The sequence below is a fragment of the Camellia sinensis genome, chromosome 1, assembly GCF_055761805.1.
Source record: "Camellia sinensis isolate YWXY chromosome 1, ASM5576180v1, whole genome shotgun sequence".
Classification (NCBI taxonomy): Eukaryota; Viridiplantae; Streptophyta; class Magnoliopsida; order Ericales; family Theaceae; genus Camellia; species Camellia sinensis.
Window position 1 is genome coordinate 13054988 of NC_138961.1, and position 5385 is coordinate 13060372.

The window sequence follows — 5385 nt, forward strand, 5'->3', positions numbered from 1 at the left end:
AATTTTCTTTTTAGGCTTGTGTGCGCTACACGCCCTTACTAAATAAGTAATGATAAGATTGTGACAAATTGCTAACAAAAATATTAGGTAAATTATTAATAGGTCCTATAAGTTAGATTTAATTCTCATCAAGTTTTACTGAAAATAAATCTTGATAAAATTGTCACTAAAAATATTTTTTTTAAACAATTTTTGTACATATGTCGCTAAAAAATAACAATTAGTGACTTTTTTTGTCATGATTTTATAAATAGTCGCTAAAACTTATAACTTTTTTTTATGACAATTTTTTTTCATAAGACCTATTAGACAATAAATCCACTTATTAAGATCTACACGTAAGTAGCTCGTAATATTATAATGATCACATTACTTTAATAATTTTGCATTTTATTTTATATTTTATTATTATATTAATTTGACGTATTCGATTATTTATGTTAGTTATCAATATAATTGTAACATGTTACCTATATAAAATGTGATAAGATAACGCAATAAACACATTTATGGGCATATGTTTTGGTATAAAAATGAGTATGTTATTATCTTTAATATGGATAATGTGATCAATCACGGAATTAGATCTACATGATTTTCTTATATGAGCGTGTGATTTATAAAATGTCAATTTAGTGTAACTTTTTTCAAGGTGAACATTGATATGTTGAAATTTTTTCTTAATTTTTAAATAATTAATTTTTTTACTTATTTAAATTCTTCCTGTTTCTTGAACTATAAACAAAAGCTGCACCAAATAAATTGACATAAACTTTTCACACCAAAAAAAAAAAAGAGTTTTAAATAACTATATAAATGGTACCAAACAACACTAAAAAAATAAAACTCATTTTATATGAAAAAATAAAATTTATTTTATATGAAAATTGTATTTTATTCTGTCAAACATTTCAATGTTTCTAGACTTTTCTCCTAATATAATTGTGAATTGAAAAAATGTGTCACCATAGTCCTCAATTCTACAGTCTCTCTCATATCCACTTGCACTCAATGCCAAAACCTTTCCCTTTCTCGCAACATGCCCTCTTCCCAGAAATGAAATGACCACTCCTCTCTCTCTCTCTCTCTGCACAGTTTATAACTTCAGTTGCTTCCCCTTTTGCTGGAAAAAAATTCTGATTCTGAAGACGATGATCTGATCTTCTCTTTACTCTTAAAGCACTTTCCATAAATCAGAACAAGTCCACTTTCTCAAGAACTCTCTCTGATTGCACTATGCTTCAATCTCAGGTACTTCCCATCCTAGACAAGCTTCAACAGGAATATCCTATTTTCTATTCTCTCTTAACTATAGTTTCATATTCATCTTTCTTCACCCACTACATCTTTTTGTCCACCTGAATTTTCTCTCTCTCTCTCTCTCTCTCTCTCTCTCTCTTCACAAATTATATACATTGAGGCCATTGAGCATTCACCACTTGACTTTATAAGGGTTATAGTCCAATTACGTTGATATCTTGAAAGCAATACACACTCTCTTTAGTGTATTGCATCTTTGTACTCACTCTCTATCTTTCTCTCTTCTTCAACTACTAGATCCATCTGAGCTAAGAATGTTGCAGAACTTATAAAGACTGAAGGAGAGTCACCACTATCAGAGTCAGATTCTGATGAAGATTGAGTAAAAAAGCTTAGAAGATCCCAGAAGAAGAAGATAAAGATCACAACACACGCAGATCTTTGCTTCCATGGATTTTTTCACAGTACCACTACCACTACCACCACCAAGCAACATTCCCCACATTCCAAAAATAATCACCACCACCACCGCCAACAACAAGCATTTCATCAACAAGACTAGTATCAACTTCAGCTTCACCTTCTGTTCCTAGCCAGTACGAGAGCCAGAAGCGCCGAGATTGGAACACCTTTGGGCAGTACTTGAGAAACCACAGGCCTCCACTCCCACTCTCCATGTGTTCTAGTGCTCATGTCCATGAATTCCTTCGATACCTCGACCAGTTTGGAAAAACCAAAGTCCATAACCAAACATGCCCTTTCTTTGGGGTCCCTAACCCACCTGCACCATGCCTTTGCCCTCTCAGGCAAGCCTGGGAAAGCCTCGATGCTCTGATAGGCCGCCTTAGAGCGGCCTACGAAGAGCACGGTGGGAAACCCGAGGTGAATCCGTTTGGGGCAAGAGCAGTGAGGCTTTTCTTGCGTGAGGTTCGCGATTTTCAAGCTAAATCTAGAGGGATTAGTTATGAGAAGAAGCGAAAGCGGTCGAAGGAGAAGGTACCACCACTGCAACAACCTCCTGTCGCAACTCAGTGATGTACACTACTCTGCACTATGGAGTATGGCTTAAAGTAAGTTTTTATGTAAGAATTTATTAATTGCACCTAGATGAGGGTTACCAGCATCAGACGTTTAAAATTTAGATATGTATATGTATGAGCCGTTATTTAAGAACTTTGACCTAGATGTTCTATATGGGAATTTTTATATCTTCTATATTCTATGCTTAATTTCCATTTTGATGGACAATTAGAGCATGTAGAAATGGTCATTTTTTTTGTGTGTTTTACTTGTTAGGTTTGTTCAAGACCATGACTCGTGGATATGCAATCTCTCCAGTTTGCTGTTATTGGAAACAGTAGGGTTTGGGACTACCAAGAATAGAAATATAGAAATATAAGACGAGTTTCCAGTGAAGTAGTAACAAATGGCAGGCTACATTGTATGCATATCATGTACGGCTATATAATATGTACTTGAAAATTTGTTACATTTTAAACATTTGCAATTCAAGTTTCATAGCATTAGTTATTATCTTCATATTCCAAATCTCTCAATTTGGTGTTGAAGAATGTTTGAGAATCCTCTATTCCACTTTTTTCTGTCCTTTCGTCTTAAACACTGTTAATGTAATTTGTAAATGTAAATTACCACCCACTCCACCTACCACCTCCGCTACCACCCACTCCACTTCACCTACACCTACTACCACCTTCTCTTCTATATATAGGAATTGTAAACATTGTAAACATACAACATTCAGAACATCAATCATAATACATCTCATTTATTCACTTGTTCTCTCTCTATCAATTTATCTTACATGGTATCAGAGCCATAAGATTTAGGCCTATACTCCTTTCTTTCCGGCGGGCAGCCGGCCGGCAACCTTGCCTTCGCTGCCCGCGGGAGTTTTTCAACACATATCACTTACACATACCTCCTACTCCAACAGCTTCTCCTCCTACTTCAAATCAAGCACGAACAGAACCCCTTCGTGATCTCCGAATCGCTGTCGGCTCTGAATCTCATTACTTCCAACCACACCTGGGTCGTACAACCCATGACCCGATCCGATTCCAATCGATCTGACCACCAGCCCCACGGCGGCGGCACCTCCTGTGGTGTCCGCTCCGCCGAGAGGCAGCCCAGCCGGAATCTGAAAAGTGATCCTCCAATCTCTCTTCCCCAAAAGCAGAATCCAAAACCCATCAAAAAAAAAAAAAAAAAAAAATGCCTTCAAATCCATTAAAATCATCATCTCTTGTTCTTCATAGAATCAACACCACCACTACAAACACTTGCCACAAACAATCCCATCAACGGCGTACCCCTCTAACGTGCGCCACTCCGGTGCCGGACTCCGTCGCGCGCTACCACACTCACGCCGTGGGTCCCAACCAGTGCTGCTCCGCCGCCATCCACCACATCGCCGCTCCCGTCTCCACCGTCTGGTCCGTCGTCCGCCGCTTCGACAACCCACAAGCGTACAAGCACTTCGTCAAGAGCTGCCACCTCATCGACGGCAACGGCAACGTCGGCATCGTCCGGGAGGTCCACGTCATCTCCGGCCTCCCCGCCATGTCCTCCAACGGGAGGAGACCGTTGGGCAAACCCACTTCTTTGAGCAAGAGCTTTGCTTTCTCTTGGCATAGGTCGTTTCCTTGGTAGAACTCTGCTTTTGCTTTGACCTCTTCTACTCCTTGGTAGAACTCTGCTTTTGCTTTGACCTCTTCTATGATCAGAGACATGTTTTTGCTTTACCCTCTTCTGTGATCAGAGACCATTCATTAGGCAGGCTATTTTTCACAAATCCACCACTAGCACTCTTTCACACCATTAGCACACTTTTTCTTTTATTTATTTATTTTATTTTTTTTTTATTCTCTTTATACCATACCCTCCCGTCCATGTCATCCCACTTGCTGACCATGCCATGTTCACCAGACACGGTCTCTCTCTCTCTCTCTATAATTGCTACCACACCCACCACAGCACCGATCTCTCTCTACTCACGGACAAAACCTTTTTTTTTTTTTTTTTTTAATCCCACCCACTACGCTTGTTTCCCTCTCCTTATCACATGCATGTGCACTTTTTTTTTCTTCTACTTTTTGGCAGGTTAATGGCTTGACACTTTTCAACCCATGTGCCTCTCTTTTTTTTTTTCTTTTATTCTACTATTTTGACTCATCTTTCCACCACTTTTTTTTATTCTACTGTTTTGCCCCATGCAACACGCAGCCTATAGAAATTTTTTTCTTATTATTAAAAAGTGATCTAATCAATACCCTCATGTTTTCCACTGGCCGTGTCCATTTTTTGCGCTCCACTTTCTTTATTTTATTTTATTTTATTTCTTTATTTTTTTTTATTTTTTATTTTTATTTCTTTATTTTTTTTTCATTAAAAAAAAAAAAAAAAAAAAACAAAACAAAACACACCATTGCAGATTTTCACTCTCTCGAATTTTACGCATCTTCTTTTTGATTTCACACGCAGATGAACTGCCAACCAAACTCCACCTCATTTTATTCCTGTCGGGCCTCCCCCGATCACCATACAAAAAAAAAAAAAAAAAAAAAAAAAAACAAACAAACAAACCTACAAAACCACACCAAAACAACAACATCCACAGGCGGGATTTTTCTCTACTCTGCCGCCGGTCTCTTCTTTTTGCCTCCGTCCTGGACGGCCCTTGCCGGTGTTGCCTCCGTGTTTCCCACTCCACTGGGCATGTTCACTCCCCCATCCTCCACCACTGCAGCATATGGAGGACCTCCAAATCGGAACATCACGGTGGCCTTCCGTTTCAGCTCCTTGTTTTCTGCCCTTAGCACGCTTATCTCTGCTCGCGCATCCTTATACATGCGTTGGAGCAGAGCCAGCTGGGAGTTTAACTGCTGCACCTCATTTGTCCTACTCTGCAGCCGGTTCGACAAGTTTGTCACCGCAGTCATGGTTTCCACACATGACTTCAAAGTATACTGATTGGCCTCCACATCCGACTGCACAGCCATTTTTTGCTCCACCGACCGCATCGGAAAGTTCAACGGTGCAAAACCGGCAGTGTTTGGTTGAGGTTCACTGGCCACTGTACCCGTTATCTCTCTTGTTGACTCGTTG

At 39.3% G+C, this 5385-nt stretch overlaps 2 long non-coding RNA genes across 3 annotated transcripts; one reads left to right on the plus strand and one right to left on the minus strand.

The window, feature by feature from the left end:
• The first annotated feature begins 830 nt into the window (after window positions 1-830).
• On the plus strand, window positions 831-2799 carry LOC114315393 (uncharacterized). Of its 2 annotated transcripts, XR_003647781.2 has the most exons (3): window positions 1028-1251; window positions 1558-2330; window positions 2557-2799. It is a non-coding gene; the product is annotated as an uncharacterized LOC114315393 (long non-coding RNA). The 2 variants fall into 2 exon arrangements; XR_003647780.2 differs by having other exon boundaries at window positions 831-1251; window positions 1558-2799.
• Window positions 2800-3118: 319 nt separating this feature from the next.
• Window positions 3119-4215, minus strand: LOC145791540 (uncharacterized). Its single transcript, XR_014331160.1, has 2 exons — window positions 3990-4215; window positions 3119-3950 (listed from the first exon to the last, which is right to left on the minus strand). It is a non-coding gene; the product is annotated as an uncharacterized LOC145791540 (long non-coding RNA).
• Window positions 4216-5385: the final 1170 nt, after the last annotated feature.